Here is an 18,580-nt window from a genome sequence, read left to right as displayed (position 1 = left end):
ACAAAGTATTCAATTATTCACTCACTCGCAGCAAGGGTCCTGTGCGACTATGTCAGGAATCTTGCTAGGTGAGGGAATTACAATGATGCCTGTGACAGTGCCTTAGGGTTAGCCCAGCTAGGCTAACGCAGCACCAGGAAACAGCAAAGAAAACAGGGACAACAGATATGACAATGCTCAGAGCAGAGCTGGGCACACAGTGTTGACAAGTACAGAAGAAAGACTTAATCTGGAGTAGGTTGGAGGGAAGGTGCCAGGAAAGGTTTCACTTTGACAGGATCGCTGAGAGGGGAGGAACAAAGGTTACACTGCATGAATGTAGACAAAGGAACATGCATTAAAGGGTCATGTATAACCATGACTTAGGATTGCTCATGGAGCCTACGTATGTTTTCAGGTAAGATAGCAGAAGACTGAAGTATTAATAGTGAACATTTTTAGATGAACAGAAGCAATATAGAACAAAGAATAAAAACAGCTAAGTAATCTGATACTGTTTTAAACTGTGAAATAAACATGTTTGACATCACGGTAGAAACAACTGTAAGAAAAAGTAATCAGATTAGAACAAACCCAAAGACTTTATTGAGGCCAGAAATGAGTTCGGCATTTCTCTAGCAGAAAGTGTACAGAATAACCAGGCAAGGCAATGCTATGAGTGTGGAGGGCAACAGAAAAGGCTTTAGAAAACACGCCAGGAAAAGGTAAGAGGTGCACCCAGCTTGACACCAGAGGCCATTCCAAATGCACAAGAGGGTACCTCATATCACAGTCACACTGGTCAGGCTATTAGTCTGATGCGTGAAAATGTTTTTTTTTTCCTTTCTGTTTGTGTGTACATGTTTCTGTATGTGTGTGTATGTTGTGCACATTTGTGCAAGGGTGTGGAGCCCAGAAGGTCATCTCCAGTGTCATTCTATAGGCACTGTTCTCCTTGCTTTTGAGATAGGGTCTCTTAGTGGCCCACAGCTCACTGAGAAGGTTGAACTCCTTTTTGGTAGGTCCTGAGAATCTAATCCAGGGCTTCATGCTGATGAAGTCATCGCTTTACTCACTGGGTCCTTCCTGTCCTCTCTGTTTTATAAGAATATTGTGCATGATCACATATGCTACAATTCTGTAAGAACCAAAATTAACAATTACTTACAACTATAGCTTTGTTATAGGAAATTAAAATAATACACAACAACAACCAACTAAACAACCATGAAAGTAAGCAATTATGATTCTATTAAAATCAATGATGGCATCTTGATAAAATAAGATAAGCCCATAGGAAATAAAATTTACAAAATAATAGCAAAAGACATCATTTTATAGTTAGGTCTTTGTTAATTTTCCAAAGCTATAAATCTAATTTTTTTTAAAAAATTTCATCTTAACTTATCAAAACATCAGATCTTACATAATTGAATGTATAATTCTGGAGAGAAAACTTAAAACATACATAATTTAATGACTTTTTCTTAAATAAATACAAACTTGCTAGCATAAAAACATAGACGTAAATACCAACAGGGCTGGAGCCCCAGTTTGAAAGCAGAGTGATTGCCCAAGACACCCAAAGCCCAGAAGGAAGAGGCCATCCTGGGAGTTAATCCTTTCAGTATCTACAGCAGCTAGCTTGTAATTGCTATAAATTAGAACCTGCAAGTGGCTGGTTAACCAGCTACACATTCCTATCATGGAATACTGTTACACAGAACAGACAGCAGTCTGAATGAATCTGTAAAATATTACAGTAAGTAGAAAAAATTATAAAATGAAATGCTAATCTGACGAGTTATGTAACATGCCCTTATGTTGAGGGACTCATGCTAAGGGGGTTGAACAGATGTGAGATATACCTGCATGAGGGTAACATCAGAGGTTTCATGGTGATGGAAATGTTTGGTATATTGACTGGGTCTATGTCATCACTGGACTACAGTTTACCTATGCTAGGCACTCAAAGAATCTGGGTAAAGGCTATATCGAATTTTTCTGTATTATTTTTCATAAATAGATGTGAATCCACAATCATCTCACAATTGGAATTTTGATTAAGGTTTGAGGAGATGGTTTGGTGAGTTTGAGTGCCTAGAACCCACAGGAAAAACAAAAGAGAAAGCATGCTGTAGCAGGAGCCTCTGTAATTGCTGTGCACCTCCAGGAAGACAGGAAACGGCACAGCAGAATTCCCAGAAGCCATAGGCGTGGCTTGCACGGTTAAAAAACGGACAAAGATACTTCCTCACAAACAAAATGGAAGGTGACGATCAGCCAACACTTGGGGGTGCCCTCTGACCTACACATGCAGACAAAAAACTTTTTTTATATTTAATTAAAAGTACTTGGAAGGAAAGGAGGGGGTAGGGAAAGATGGGGGTGGGGGACAAAAGCTGGGCAGCGGTGGCATGTACCTTTAATTCCAGCACTCCGGAGGCAGAGGCAGGCAGATCTCTTGTTAGTTTGAGGACAGCCTGGTCTACAGAGCTAGTGCTAAGTTAAGCCAGGACTACAGAAAGAAACCCTGTCTTAAAAAAAAGTATGCTTGAGCTAGGGGAGATTAGATTGATGTATAGCTGTTACCAGCATTACAGGGGGTAAAAGGCAGGAGAATTTCAAATTTCAAATTGGCCTGGGCTATGCACCAAGACCTTGTAATAGCAGTGACAATGGAGGAGGAACTTACACAAACTTTATGACATCAAATACCTGAGGAAAAGACTATAAAACATACAAGAATGTTTCTAATTACGCCATTAAAGCTCTGGATTGGCTTCCTTTACCTACAAGAAAAAACGACATATGCAGATTCCTATTTTATTTACATAATTTTTGTGCCACTCATACTAAGGATTTTAGTACCATTTTCCTTCTGAAGGTCTCTGGGCTTTATATGTGCTTTGTCCTTCGTCCTTCAGCTACACAGGCAAAGTTATCGCAGGCTGAGCGTCCCTTATCTAAGGACCTGAAATCCAAACCCTCCATCCTCGGAATGTCTGCATATGATGTGAGCACCCAGAACTCCTAAGTGTATAAAGTGGAGAGGTGATAGGGCAGTTAGGGGAACTCGCTGCTCTGGTGGAGGACTCGGGCCCATTTCTCCCCACCCACGCTGGGTTGGTCACAACCACTCCTGTGCAGGGGATCCACCTCCCTCTTTGGAATTCAAAAAGCACAGACGTGGTGCACATATATACATACATACATACACGCACACATACAGAGAAAATGAATAATTGTGTACATTCTAAGTTCAAGATACATTCTACGTGTGTGAAACTGTCAAAGAATACATTTTAAAATGTGCTCGATAGTTTTTTAAAAGTTCCAGGCTTTGGAATAATTTTTAGTTTGCACTTTCACTCGGGATGTTTAACTAGCAGCATCTATTAAGATATTACAAAGCAAACAAACCCTGAAGGGTAAATGCTTCTGCTCCCAGGCATCTCGATTCAGACACAACCTGTAACAAGCCACACAGACAAGACATCAAGTTTGCTCAGGTTGGATTATGGTCCTAGCACTTGACAGCCATCTCTGATGGCTTTACAGAGAGCATTATGGAAGGCATCTCAGTAGCTACCATCCAGACAACTGGGGTTATATCAAGATGAATCAATCTGCTTGAATTTTCTAATTAACTCTATTACCAGGGAATTTCACACATGAATTACTATCTAGCAAATGGCTAGAAAAAAATTCTTAAAAAAAGGAAAAAGAATTAAGATTTTCATTGAAGCATCATGTATCATAAACTGCTGGACAGATTCCAGCCCACTTTACCAAAGCAACATTAAAAAGAAGGAAGGTAAATCATGTCTCCTAAGTCACTCCTTCAAGAGTACTCATGGGAAGACCGGAATCCTGCTGTAAGTCGGTTAGGGAAAAGATCCATTTTCTATGGACTGACTACATACCTATATACTATATATGACTACATACCTCCTGAATGGCACAATAGGTGATTGGCAGGCTTAACTGATCTACTGGAAACTGTTTTAAAATCCTGAAGAATATTTTGGAAAACTGATACTTGACAGCACGTGTGGTGGGCTTTAGGCTGACATTTTTATCTACCAAAAGCTGAGTTGGACATTTAACAGCAAAGTTGTTTTCCATCAGTCTCAAATTAATAGCCGTCCTTGTAAAGTCCAGGTAAAGCGTCTGCTTCCTTATTGTTGTATTAAAATGGTCCCTTGCTGCTTATTCAATGACAGTAAGTAGAAAATTCCCATTAGTGCTTGAGTCTAAAAGTCAAGGTAAGACTCAATGAGACTATTTATTCTAGCAGATGTCTTGACAGATTTTAAATCATTCTTTTGTTTATTTGTAGCACTAGGAGAGACTATTATTAATAGTAAGTTCAGACTCATAAAGACTTAGAAATTGCATGCAAGATGAAAGAAAGCACAAAACACAGTAAGTTGGGTTTTGGGGGTGTGGTTTTTTTATTGTGTGCTTTTTTTTTTTTTTTCTCAGAAAATGAGAACTTACTAAATGGCAAGTCTTGAGTCATCAGTCACTCTGTCACCATTACTGTATTTTTATTATGGTTAATTATTTTACATAAGCCATTGAGTAATTTTTTCAAGAGATGTGATCAAATTCATAATGGCCTGCTCTGATGTCACCATCTTACTGCTGGAAGGGAGGACTTTTCCATTGGAAGCCTTTTACAAAGAAAGCTGGGGACAGTGACTACCACAGCTGACTCTCTGGATTTATCAAGTATCAAGTAACAAACATGGAGTCGAGCAGAAGTAAACGCCGAATTCTAGTTGCTTTACAGTTCATGCTTAATACCAATGGGATGGTTTTGCATGTCTGCTCATAAACCAAGAGACAGAGTCCACAAAGCCTAAGACACCTCCTTCTGCTGACACTCCTGAAGCCCAGCAGAGTCTCACACAGCAGACAACCAATGGGTGTTGACCAAAATAAAGGAAAATAAGTCACTCACTTGAAGGCGGCCTATATTTTTTAACACGAGTTATCCAAATCACAGAAACAATGTCTCACAGACGGTAGGACTCCAGCAGATACCTAAAACACCAATTGTCTACAGTCTCCTTGCTTGGATCCTTGGTTGTGCCCAGGGATAAAACTAACTCACTTTTGTCTCCTACAGAGTCAAGGATATGAGTCAGAAAACATAGTTGCAAAGTAATTATTATTAAATTCCATTTTACATGAGTGTTTATGTTTTCTGTAAAGGTACAGATACCAAAAAGCGAGTCCAAATGTTTACTCTGGTTGTGACACTGAGAGTCCATCCAATAGTATGTATATATTACTGTCTAATTCATTTTTCCTTTGAAAACAATGCATTAGGAAAAGTGGCCAATTTCAGTGCTTTTAAGCTATTATTTTGAAGATGTATATACATTAGTTCTTAGGCTCCCAGCCCCAACTCACCACACCTTTGTGAAGAAAATCAGGACACAGGAAAAGCTCTCTTCACTAAATTGATTCTTTTCTTACTGAAGAACACGAAACTAGGCAAGTCCATCCATTAAAATCTACCTTAGTTTCTGAAGTTCACAAGCTACACAGTAAGGATTAAGAGTTGAGTTTAAAGAGTCCATATTGCATGAATTATAGAAGTTCCTATAATCATGAAGTACTCGCGGAAAATATATTTTCTGACAAACAATTGTTTCATTTCCTTGAGGGCTAATCGCACACCTGGGCAAATAATAAGTGGGACTTCCTCATGCCAGCAAGATTAGTCCACGCTAGCCACTGCCCTACCTCCCCCTCAGCTTCTACCACGGGTCTGGAAACTTCAGCCTGGAAGCTGCGATGTGCAGGGGGACTGGTGGTTAACAAATGAGTCCCCGAGGGCAGGGTTGGGACAGACTGAGGGCATAGCATTCAAAGTGCTTGCTGCTCAGCTCCTGCTGGCTGCTGCCTTGCTGAGCAGACACATTCTCATCCACTCTACAGGCCCCACCGCCGGACAACACACGCAAGCCTAGATTCGCATACTCAGAACACCCGTGTCACCGGGAGCTGAGAATTCCGGGTATACATCCTCAATGTTGTCTCTTTGTCCCAAAGGATAAATTATGATATAATAAATTCTTAAGGAGACAGCACATTCTTGCTGCAGGGAAGAAAAGCAACAGAAAGAAAATGCTTAATGCTCTAAGAGCTGTAAGAATAAGGAGTAGAAGGACTCGAGAGACTGTAGCCCAGCTCCTTCCTTCCCATAAATAAGAAAACTAATGCCCAAAGGAGTAGAGGTTTGCTTAAGGGACACACTTGCCTGGTGGCAGAGTGACAGCCAGAGAGCTGGTGGCATTTGATATCTTTACAAACCACTCTTCTCGGTTCAAACTATCATTTAACTTTCTTTTAGTAGTTTATTTTTCCCTGGATCTAGTTTATGTCCACAGTCATTTGGGTCCCGCAGCACTGACGTCCCGTCACTTGACCTACATAGTGGATGCTGCAGGAGGCCTTAGGAAGCAACGACGTAAGAAGAAAAGTAATGCCATGCACGTGCAGGGCTGAGCCAGGGCCTTGCTGTATGGACTTCACATATGTGAATGTATTTTATCACCACAGTCACCGTGAGGTGAGTACTTGGAGCACTCCGTTTCACAGATGAGCAACATTAGATCACAAGATTAACTGTAGGGCCGGAACTGGATAACCTCTGGTTGTCATGGTGGCTCTCTCCTGAGCCTCATTCACTGTGCAGTTAACCTTGAACTGAGTAAGCTGTAGGTTGTGGGTGAGACCTTAGAAACATTTATGATTTATCTTCTCTCCTCAATTATCTAAATACTAGTAAACAATAACAACAACTAAGCAAAAAGGGGGAGACGGCTAACAATTAAAGCTACCTGCCACCAGGCCCAGCTGAGCACATTCAACCCCCAATCCACCACAGTAGATGCCCCTTGACCCCACCCATGTGCCAGCACACAATTGTGTACCTTATACCAGGCAGGCCGAGCATAGTGCGCATGCCTTTAACCCAGCACCAGTGAGGAGGCGGGGGGTGGGGGGGGGGGATCTCTGTTGATTTTGAGGCCAACCTGGTCTACATAGTGAGTCCAGAAAACTATGAAACCCTGCTGGGGGAGTGGGAGCAGCCAGGCAGCGTGACTGGGTGGTTCATTACGCTGGAGACTAAGACAGGAGGATTGCCTTGAGCCTGAGACCAGCCTGAGCTGTACAGTGAATCCCAGGTTAACCTAGGCTTCAGTGTAAGGGCCCTAACTGAGAAAAACAAAAACAAAAAATTCCCAATGGACCCTGACTTTCCTGTTAAGATATGGAATATGAAAGGGAACAAGATGATCGCCATGCATATTTGGGAAACTTGAACATTGGACCGTTGGTATCCAAGCCCTGCAATTTAGAAGATACTCGCTGCCACTCAAGATTTGTCAAGGCGATAAAGTTTATTGCCAGTCCTCTGACCTCTTAATCTATGTCTCTCAAGTTTGCAATGTAAGAGCACAAAATTGGTCAGATGTCCAGGTCCCATGTATCTAGTGTTTCAAACTTTGTTAAGTGAACTGTTGGGTTTCTATGAAAAATTGCATTCCAAGTTCCAGGCTGGGACCCAAAAGCCACCATTGTACCTGAATAGCCCTCATTCCACTACAGTCACACTTTTACATAATAGCACTTTATGACGTAATAGATACCTACATTGGTTCTACCCAGACGCTAGGCAGGCACCACATCTCTACTCTAATGGCCTTAGTCTCCTAAAAAGGGCTTCCCCTCCTCCAACCTGACAAAGGGGATGGTGTTGGTGGCATAGGGTCAGAGAGAAAGTGGAGTCACTATTACAGTTAGCAATCACTGAATTCCCATGTAACACAGAGGCTAACTGTGCAGGCTCGTCTTATGCTTATGCCAACTTAACACGCAAACTAGAGTTATCTGAAAGGAGAGACTCTCAGTTGAGAAAATTCCTCCATAAAATCCAACTATAAGGCATCTTCTTAATTAGTGGTTGCTGGGGGGTGGTGGATGGGGGAGCAGCCCATTGTGGGTAGTTCCACCCCGGGCCGGTAGTCCTTGGTTCTATAAGAAAGCAGTTTAAGTACTCCAGGGGTAGTGAGCCAGTAAGCAACACCCTTCCATGGCCTCTGCATTGGCTCCTGCCTCCAGGTTCCTGCCTGGTGTGAGTTCCTGTCCTGACTTCCTTCCATGATGAACAGCAATGCGGAAGTGTAAGCTGATCAAGCCCTTTCCTCTTCAACTTGCTTTTTGGTCATGGCGCTTTGTTGCAGCAACAGAAACCCTAAGACCCTAACTGTGGAAGGCATTCACACTGTGGCTTCGTGGATTCCTGGCTCCTCCACACACTCCACGACAGTTCTGAGTTCTGTGAGGGCTTATCTACACCCGATAACCTATCCAACCAGGCACTATTCTGCACGTGAAAAATGCTTCGTGCGATACGATATCACATAGTCTACACTGCTAAAATTTTATAATCTGACCTCTACTGACAGTTAACCATCAGCTGTGAATTTGGGTCACATGGTAAGCTATTTTACCAAGGCTCTGAATAAGAAAACGACCAGCAGCGAAGCCAACATTTATTAGTATGGCAGATAAAAGGAGATCCAAGCTACGAGAGGAAGAGAAGAAAGGCTATTACCCAGTTAACATATGAGCAGCTCTGTGTGTAATTGAGGAAGCACCTTCATGGAACACCCCACCTTACTCACTGCCACACAGCCCCAAAGAGTAAGATAACCCGCTGAATTATTAAGTGGCAACGTGAGCAGCACTGCAGTGCTGCGAGACCATCGCATCCATAAGCTGGAGGTCTTGGCACCCTCAGGCCTGATCCCCTTACTTGGATTCTCCCCTCTGGCATGAAGATGATCAGCGGATGGGGAGCAGCACATCCCTTCTTGCCACTACGTGAAGCTTGATATCCATGTGCTAACAGTGTTACCTTTCTCTTCAATGCCTATCGGTGGTTAAAGTTTGGCCATGAAGCAGTTACTTCACTCTCCAAACACATCTTGTCCACTGGTGTTCTGTTTCAGTCAGAAAGGTACCATAGCTTATCTTCCACATGGAGGGAGGAGTTACATCAGGAAGCTGAAGGCAACTTTCAAAGTGACATACAACTCCATGGATGTTTATGCTCTAGAACAACCCTACAACAATTAACAATGAAAGCGGTTTTCCATTTTAGACGTAAGCGAGGAGTTTCTTTCTGGGGTAAATTAAAAACATTAGAATATAGAGCATTCTCAAAATATCTTGATTATGAAAGGAGTCAGGGAAGGGACATAATTTGCCAAGTGGCTAGCATCATGCTGGCTATGAAAAAGAATCCATTTAAATGGATCTCTGGATAACACCACAGGGGGTTAAAAAAAAGCTTTCAGTTTAAAAGATGACAACAACTAGGCTTTTTTTTTTTTAATCAACTTAAGTTGTTTACATTTTTAAAATTTGTTTTGCCAATTTGTACACAGAAGGAATAAAATTGCAGTTGTGATTTAATGCAGACTTAATCTAAATACTCAAGGTTATATGATTACTTGGTTTATTACAATGAAATTGGTAGGGGGTCCTTTAAATTTATGTTATGTCAGATTCATGTACAGGATTATCTTGGTTTATGCAGCCTGTAAATGCAGCAACCGTGTGCCTATCTGTTCAATAGCAACTGCTTCTTTCTTTCAGGCTTGCTGTCACTCCCCTGCTACCCTACCTCCATCCAAAAACAGAGGTAACAATCAGCAGAATACTTAATCCCTCCCAACTCAGCATCTTCCAGATGGCCCTCACTCCCCAAATGCAGCATCTTCTCCTTATATAATAAAAGAACCAGTAAAGAGGTCCTTCACTTTGGTCAAAATAGTTTGATATTCACCATGGTCACGGATTACGAGCCTTCTCCCTTTAAGCCTTACTAACAAACAGGATGTATTTCCAATTAAATGCCTGCTTTTACCTGAAGCAGGTGAGACTCATCACTCAATCATGCTCCTGTGCACTCTGTATATCTGAATAAAATTTTTCCTTTCTGATGCATCAGAGAAACTCAATTTCCGTTTCATTTTGGGGAGCAAGAACAGGAAAAGGGTTTAGGACCTCATGCATGATAGGTAAGCCCCAAGCCTGTGCTGCAGAACCTTCCTCCCCCTTCTAGTTAACTTTCTAATCTTCATGTTTAACTAAACAACCAAGAGTTAAACTGTTATAATGTGTTGTTACATAATAAAAGTTTCCCTGTAGCCATTTACAAACTCCCCAAATCCTCTGCATTGTTACTGTAGGCGAATTAAACCTCTAAATTAGAAGGTTCACTGATTACAGACATACCTGAGAAACAATGTAGCAACCAGAAGGCACAACCTATCATTTCTTCTCCCTTGGGTCTTAACTAAAATGCCTGCAGACTTTTCAATGCCCTTGATGCATGCAAAGTAGGGGTCAGAAGACAGGTGACTGGTTGAACAACTGGCTTCTTATTTTCCTGAATCCGATAGGAAATAACCAAATGCAGGTTTCCTAGTGCCTGCAACCTTCAAAGCAGACAGTGTGGGATGGAAGTATATCCCATATGCTTTGAAACAGCCAGAAACACTTCCTCCAGACATTGTTCTTGCTTTTTTTTACGTTGCCATTTTCCATAACTGTTTCTCGGGTATCAGAAATGAAGACACTGCCACTGATTTACTCCATTTAAAGAAAGACATTTTCCTATTTTCTCAAAAGCAAAAACCTAACCCCGGTTCTGGGATAGCATCTGTCAAAAATTTGCTTTTCTGTATTAATTGAGGGGGGAGAAAAGAAAAAAGAAAATGAATACTAGTTATTACCAATTTTATACATATTTACCAATCTTTAAAAGTTGTAGGACTGTGCTTTTTATTCAGTTAAACTCAGTGACAAAGAGAGAAATGGCGCTTTCCACTAATAAATTACATCTTGAAATATACATGACTGTGATGTCTCCGGGTTACTTGCAGTGGTAACTTACACGCCCCGAATTTAACAGTACCAGACAGTTCTATCTGTCCCATCGCTGGCCAAACACTGCTGCTCTGTTTCTATTCATTATGTATTATACCAGGCCTAAACACAGCCCAGTATGACGATGGAAAATATTCCGAACCTTATGACAGCAGTGATGCATTCAAGATCTCTCGCAATACAGCCCGGACCTGGAGCACTAAAAGACATTTCTGATACAGCTAAAATATGTTGGCTGCAAGCTTACTCAAGAACATTCAGCCCTGTCTCTGCGGGTATTCAGAAAACCCTGGTTTAAAAAAACATGCACTATCCAAACCTTGCAAAAGCAAACTTGCCAAGAGCCTTGTGCAACGATCAATAACCTTGGGTACACTGACACCTAAATTCACAGTCCTGGAGATCAATGCAGCAAAAACCCAGAACCGTAGGCTGGAGCCCCAAGAAAACTACCGCGCTTCCCTCTCCACCGCCCTCTGCCGCAGGGAGAGAAGCGGAGGCAGGAGAGTGAACGAGGCTTACCAGCTCTGAAGATGCGCCGTGACCTCTGGCTACGCGGCGGGAACAGGGCCGGGAAGGCGCTAGTGCGGCCGGGGCCCGTGCGGACTCTGTCCCTGGTGCATTCCTTGCATTCCAGCACAATCTGTCGCCAGTCTACTAGCTGGCAGCGCGCGTCGCCCGTTGGACACACACACCTGCCTATCGCGGCGCCCGGAGCAACCGCGGCGCCTCCGCTGCCCGCGCTCGCCGGGTGTCGCACTCAGTCACCACGCCGCCAAATCCGGGCCCCGCTGCTCGTCCTCTCGTTTCCCAAGGAGTAAGAGGGGACAGGGACCCACGATCCTCCGATGGGTGCAGCTGCTCGCTCCAACTCCTGGCAGCGCGAGGAGGTTGGGAGGCGCGGGAAGGCAGCCCGGAGCCTTAAGGCTGGGGCGCCCGCAAGGGAGGAGCGTGAGGTTTGCAGCCGCGAGCTGGGAGCCCTGGACCCTCCGGGCGGTCGCCACGCACACCAGTGAGGCTCTGGGGGCCGAGGCGACACGCCGAGCGAGCGTGGGAGGCAAGGTAGGCGGTTGCTTCGGTGGAGCGAGGGACGGACCCACAGACGGCCGGCCCCGGGCACGACGGCGCGCGGGAGCCGCGGGGCTCAAGTTCGAGAAGCGGTGGCGCGGTGCGGGAGGAAAAGCGGCCGCGCTGAGCTGTGCGGAGCAAAGTTGTGCGCCACCGGGGGGGAGGGGAGAGGCGGGCGGGATGGCGGAGCACGCGGCGGGGACCGAGAGACGGGAGCCAGGGAACCGCGGGGGGCGCCCGGCCGCCGCCAGGTCCCGGCTCGACGCGCTCTGCGCAGCTAGCACCCCAGAGCCCCGTTCCCTCCCAACAGCCCCGCGCACTTACTTTCCAGCTCAGGTGGAGGCCGTTGTCGCTCCAGGGACCAGGGACATCCGAGCCGAAGGGTCGCCGCTGCGGCACCGGAGCAAACTGGCCGAAGTGCGGCAGCCTGGCCGCTGCCCTCCCCTCCCTCCCCACCCGCCCCCTCCCCCGAAGAGGCTCTCCCACCACCCCGGTGGCGGCGGCAGCTCGCCTCTACCCCGTGCCCATAGTGCCGCCGCCGCAGCCGGCGTCCACGCGCACTCAGCCCCGGAGCCCTCTAGACTGCTCGGAGGCCGCCGCCCCGCCGCCAGCCCGCCCGCCCGGCCAGTCCCGGCACCCGGGAACGTCAGCACGCTGCCGTCCCCAGACAGGCTCCGCGCCCGCCCCATTGGGCGGAAGGAGAGGGCCGGTCCTCCCCATTGGCCCAGCCCTCATATTGAACGAGCCAATGGGAGCTGCGGTTTCAGGTCGCCATGGAGACCGATGCTGTTAAGAGCGAGAGGGCCAGGAGAAGGTGGGGAGTGAAGATGAAGGTGTCTGTAGCCTCCGGCGCGGGAGGGGGTGGGGGGCAGGAGTATTAGGGGATTCCCGGGCAAGGGCTCTGAAATCGGGCGGGTCTTGCTTTTGAGTATTGCCAAGACTGCATGGTAGGACTTGTCCCCAGCGTCAAAGGCAGAAACAACTGAGTCCCTGGACTTCTGCTTTACATTGAGAGCTCAGGAGTGGGCGTTTCATTTTTCCTGCATCTGGGAAGCCTGCATGGCTATGCATTTTGACCTTTGAGATTTGTGCAGCCCGGTGAGTTTCCACTCCATTCCTTACATCTCTGCTTCTTCCTGACGTCACAGGGTCACTTGAATTCTTCCTCTAACCACTCCCCCTTCCCTGAGTCGACATTTCCTCAGAATTTGGTTCTTCCAGCCTATAACCCCTCCCAACGAAAACAAGATTTCTTGCACGTGGTATTTTGGTAAGGAAACTGAATGGGTTTGTGCTAAAGAATCAACCCACAACAGAATGAGTTCTCTGCTTCCCCAAACAGCAGGTCTGATCTCTCCTCTCCCCTCCCTCTTGTACTGTGTGCTTTCTGTGCTGAGCTTGGCAGGTGCATGCTCTTCCCAGTTTGTCTCAGGCTGGAGAAGTGCCAGAATCCATCCCAATGATTTCGCAAAAGAAAAACAGATTACAAATGATGGATTTTTTTTTCTTTCTGACTTTTCCAGATTATTTCTAAATTTGATAAAGAAATGATGAATTGGGACAGGGAGCCATACTCACCCAAATCTTGACCTTTAATAACGAGTGCTCTACTTTTATTTAAATCATTCTGTGCTAGTTTGCCTGCGCTAATTATTTTTGATGAGTGATGTTCATAATTAGACTGTAGCTATTAATCTGGAACCATTACGCATGGTATTGCTTCATAACATTTTAAAAATAGTATCACTCTAGCATATAGCCACCGATATATTCATGTTTCTTCTTTTGGTGGCTTCATTATTTTAGTAATACCGTCTTTAGTTAAAAAAGGATTCTGTGTACCACTTCCCTCAAAATAAGGTATCATATTACTTTTTTCTTGTTATATTTTGTGGGGGAAACTGGTAGGAATTTTGACATTACAAATATTTTGTTTTGAGAAGTAGATTGTTGTGTGTGCAAGCTCTATATGTCTAACTTACATTCTGAATTTTAATTGGGTGGTATGTTTTGGCTCTTATGCTATAAAACATAGCCTAAGAAATGTTAATATGGCAACTTGCTTGTGAAAAAAAATCTCCTTGGTACTTACTGTAAACTTGAATTTTAATCGACAGTCCTGTGCATGATTGCACTGTGGAACAAAATAGATAAACATGTGAATGTATCATGTAAATATTTTAGAATTAAGGAGGAGCCAGCAAGCAGTAAGTTTGGAGGGAAAGATATCTTGTGGCTTGTCATTAGGAAAATTACCTGCTTTTGAGTTTTTCTTGGGCTCGTTGTTATTTGTTTGCTTGCTATTGTGTGTTTGTTTATAGAATGGAAAAAGTTAAAATGCAAAGATAAGTAAGACATTGAGGAGAAAATGGGTCTCCTTTTTCTTCCTCCATAGAAGGAAAAAAGAACCAATTTTGTTTTTACTCTAAAAATTATTTTCTTTTTTATATTTCTCAAAACACATATCTGTTAAATATTTTATATTGTTTTTATATGTGCAACTTACATGTTATTTCACTGTCAGTAATTAAAATGTTGCTGAAACCCATTGGGAATAATGGATGCCCCCAAAATCATTTGTCATTCAATATTACTTTTTTTTCCTTGTTACATTTAGTGGAAAGATTTGTTTTAACGTCTAGAGAACCCCTCTCACATCTGCCTCATTTCCGATCATCAAGTCTGTGCTGTCCTGAGGATCCTTTCACTTTTCAAGAGCTCTTAAGATTCTGGGAATTTGGCAAGAGGCCCTTCAACTCACCTTTCCTAAACCCCAGTCTCAAATTTTTGCACCTCTTTGCCTCCATCTGCTCTAACTGAGGAGTGCCCTGACTGCCTGCTCTGCTAAACTCCAACTGTGCTACTAAACGCACAGTACTCTTACCAACAGACTTTTTTGTCTGTTGCTGATATTCTCTCAGGTTGCCTTTTTTGTTTTTTTCTTTTTTTTTTTTTCAGAGCTGGGGACTGAACCCAGGGCCTTGCGCTTGCTAGGCAAGTGCTCTACCACTGAGCTAAATCCCCAACCCCTCAGGTTGCCTTTTTATATCATCTCCTCCCAAGCTTTTCCATTAGGCTCCCAAATATCTGGTTTTTTGTTTGTTTGTTTGTTTGTTTTGTTTTTGTTTTTTGTGGACCGGTTTTCTGCTTAGCTTCCCTCTTGATATGCTGGCTTTCCTTTCCCAGAAGCATGATACAGGAAGAACTCTGCTCTTTCAAGCCACTCGATTTGACCCTGAGTACAACTGAAATGGTTCCAAAGGTCACACCTTCAGTCCACAAATTCTCAGCTCAGTTTGCCGACTAAGTTCTCTTGTCTAGCACTGTCCTTTGGACCAGGAGTAGGGTGCATGCCTCTAATTGCAACACTTGGAAGGCAGACGTGGTAGTTCAGAAGGTCATCCTCATTCCTGTCTACATAGTGAGTTTCTGGACAGCCTTGGCTTCATGAAACCCTATCTCAAACAAACAAATAAAACCCAATTTTTAAACTTGACAGAATTTAGAATCACTTGGGAAGGTGGGGATTTTTTTTAAATATATAAACAGAACATGTTATTTGAATATGGATAAATGTATTCACTATAACACTGTCACATTCAGAGTCTTATCACATTTAAAATGAGAAATATGAGTCAATGATCGCTAGAGCAAACTCACCAATGTTACACCATCAGTAAGCAAGAAATCATCGCTACCTCTGACTATATGGCTTAATTAATCTTAACATTTTATTAATTACTTTATTTTAAATAATTTAATATTTATTAATGGTATTTATATTAATTTTATATATCATAAATAACATGTTATGATATATAGAATATGTAAATATTTTATATTAAAATATATAATAAAATAAATTGAATGACTTAATTACTATATTTTAATGATGTTTTTTCCTCTTTCAAGTTATCCCAGATCTTCTCTCCCTTCATACTCACCCTACTTTAATTTCTTTCTCAAACATAGACAAAAATTCAGTACAGGACTCTCCCCAACCAAGAAAATGAACTCCCCCCGCAAAAAAAAAAAAAAAAACCCAAAAAACCAACAAACTAACAAAAAAAAAGCATTTTTTTTTTCAAAAAAAAAAAAAAAAAGAGAAAGATAGAAAGAAAGAAAGGGAAAAAGAAAAGAGAAGAAATGTCTGTGGAGTTCATTATACATTAGTCAGCTACTCCTGAACTTGAGATCTTCCTTGGAGTGGTTGACATTCTAGTGGAATGTCACTCCATTAGAGAAAACTGATTTTTCCCTCTCCCAGTAGGTACAAATGACAGTTTAGTTGTTAACCTTTAACTCTGTTGGTTAGGTTTTCATTCATTCATTCATTCATTCATTCATTTTTTAAGATAACAAAATTAAATATAGCAAGATGAAAACTGTCACACTCAAATAGAACAAGACAAATCAACAAGTGAAAAGAGGCCTAGAGAAGGTACGAGAACCAGAGACCCACTTTATTTGAACACTCAGGAATTCCATAAAAACATAGTTGTCATAGTTGGAAGTCAGCTTCCTATAAGGATGTGGTAAAACCTACCTGGAAGCTAGGCTGTTCCATTTCTGGGGCTGGGCCCTGCACTAACTGAAGGGGCAGTGGGGTCAGCGGGGGACGGGGAGTGACAACCTTGCTCCTTGACTGGATGCCCTGTCAGCTCTCTGGAGTACCTGCTTCTGTTACTTCCCACATTTGGACTGTAACCTGAAACTATGAGTGAGAAGAACCCCTTTCCCCTCAGTTGCTTTTGTAGGGTATTTTGTAACCGAAATAGGAAAGAAGCTGAGACAGCCCCAATTCCAGGCTTTCCTGAGGATTCAAACCTTTGTCAGGCAGCCTGAGGAGCCATTGAAATGCAAATGCCCTAGTTGAGCAGAGTGCCTGAGAACTTTCTTTCTAGATCTGGCTGCTGGGTAGCAGTGGTAGAAAGAGGGGCATCTGCTTAGGCTGGTGGCTGGCAAGGTTTAAAAAGAATGAAGACTTTGGGCAACTTGACCTCAGATCAGAAAAAAACAGAATGCCAAGGAACTTTCCAGTACCACTGGTGACAAGAAGTTGACCCAAACCTCTCAAGGACTAGTCAGACTGAAGTACTTTTACACTGTTCACTATTTTCCTATTAGCACATGACGGTGGAAACATTTCCCTTTTGAAATGTACCATAGAAAGGAAGCAATAGAGGATATTGCTATTTGATATCTCTACAGGTAGGTAGTGACAGCAAAACCTCTGAGTATACACCAGTGCCAGTCTCCACTGCGCAGATGCACCACACCTTCTTTACCCATTCTTCATTGAGGGACATCTGGGTTGTCTCCAGTTCTAGCTACTATGAATAAAGTTGCTATGAACATAGTTGAGCGTTTCCCCTGTGGAATGGTGGGACACCTTTTGGGTATATGCGCAGGAGTGATACAGCTGGGTCTTGAGGTAGAATGATTCCCAGTTTTCTGAGAAGCCACCAAGTTGATTTCCAAAGTGGCTATACAAGTTTGCACTCCCATCAACAATGGAGGAGTGTTCCCCTTCCACATCCTTGCCAGCATGGGCCGTCTCTTGAGTTTTTGATCTTAGCCATTCTGATAGAAGTAAGATGGAGCCTCAGGGTTGTTTTGATTTTCATTTCCCTGGTAACTAAGGACTTCGAACATTTCTTTAAGTGTTTCTTGACCGTCCGAGATTCCTCTGTTGAGAATTCTCTGTTTAGCTCTGTGCCCCATTTTTCAATTAGGTTATTTGGGATGTTGGTGTCTAACTTCTTGGTTTCATTGTAAATTTTGTATATTAGCCCTCTGTTACATGTAGGGATAGTAAAAAAAATACCTTTCCCAATTTGTAGGCTGACATTTTGTCCAATTGACAGTGTCCTTTGCCTTATAGAAGCTTCATGAGGTCCTATTTATCAATTGTTGAGCCTAGAGCCTGAGCCATTGGTGTTCTGTTCAGGAAATTGTCTCCTGTGCCCGTGTGTTCAAGGGTATTTCCCACTTTCTATTCTATGAGATTTAGTGTATCCGGTTTTATGTTGAGGTCCTTGATACACTTGGACTTGACTTTTGTGCAGGGCGATAAACATGGATCTATTTTCATTCTACAGGTAGACATCCAATTAGACTAGCACCATTTGTTGAAGTTGCTTTTTTTGTTTTTCCATTGTATGGTTTGAGTCCTTTATCAAAAATCAAGTGTCCATAGGCAGGTGGGTTTATTTCAGGGTCTTTGATTCAAGTCCATTGATCAACATGTGTTTCTGTACCAATACCATGCAGTTATTAAAAGCAAAGACACTATGTATTTTGCAGGCAAATGGATGGAATTTGAGAGGTAACCCTGTCCCAAAATATGCGTGACAGGAGCCTTGCATGGCTGTCCTCTGAGAGACTCCACCCGGCAGCTGACTCTGACAGATGCAGACACCCACAGCAAACTGGATGGAGGTTGGGGACTCTTATAGAAGAATAGGAAGAAGGATTGAGGGCCCTGAGGGGACAGGAATCCACAGAAAGACAAAAAGAGTCAACTAACTGGGACTCGGGGCTCTCAGAG

The 18,580-nt window shown here is 43.3% G+C and overlaps 1 protein-coding gene across 10 annotated transcripts in view; it reads right to left on the bottom strand.

The window, feature by feature from the left end:
* Pkp4 (plakophilin 4) overlaps nucleotides 1-12,493 on the bottom strand; it is a 202,555-nt gene extending 190,062 nt beyond the window's left edge. For 7 of the 10 annotated variants that reach the window (XM_032903325.1, XM_032903326.1, XM_032903327.1 and 4 more), the window contains exon 1: nucleotides 12,355-12,492. The gene's annotated coding sequence lies outside the window, so the exon portion shown is untranslated. Of the gene's footprint in view, nucleotides 1-12,354 lie in introns of all 10 variants that reach the window. The other 3 variants (XM_032903335.1, XM_032903336.1, XM_032903342.1) reach the window with 2 other exon arrangements.
* Between the last annotated feature and the right edge of the window lie 6,087 nt (nucleotides 12,494-18,580).

This window comes from Rattus rattus, chromosome 5, assembly GCF_011064425.1.
Source record: "Rattus rattus isolate New Zealand chromosome 5, Rrattus_CSIRO_v1, whole genome shotgun sequence".
In the NCBI taxonomy this organism is placed as follows: Eukaryota; Metazoa; Chordata; class Mammalia; order Rodentia; family Muridae; genus Rattus; species Rattus rattus.
This window is presented reverse-complemented; position numbering and strand designations above follow the sequence as displayed.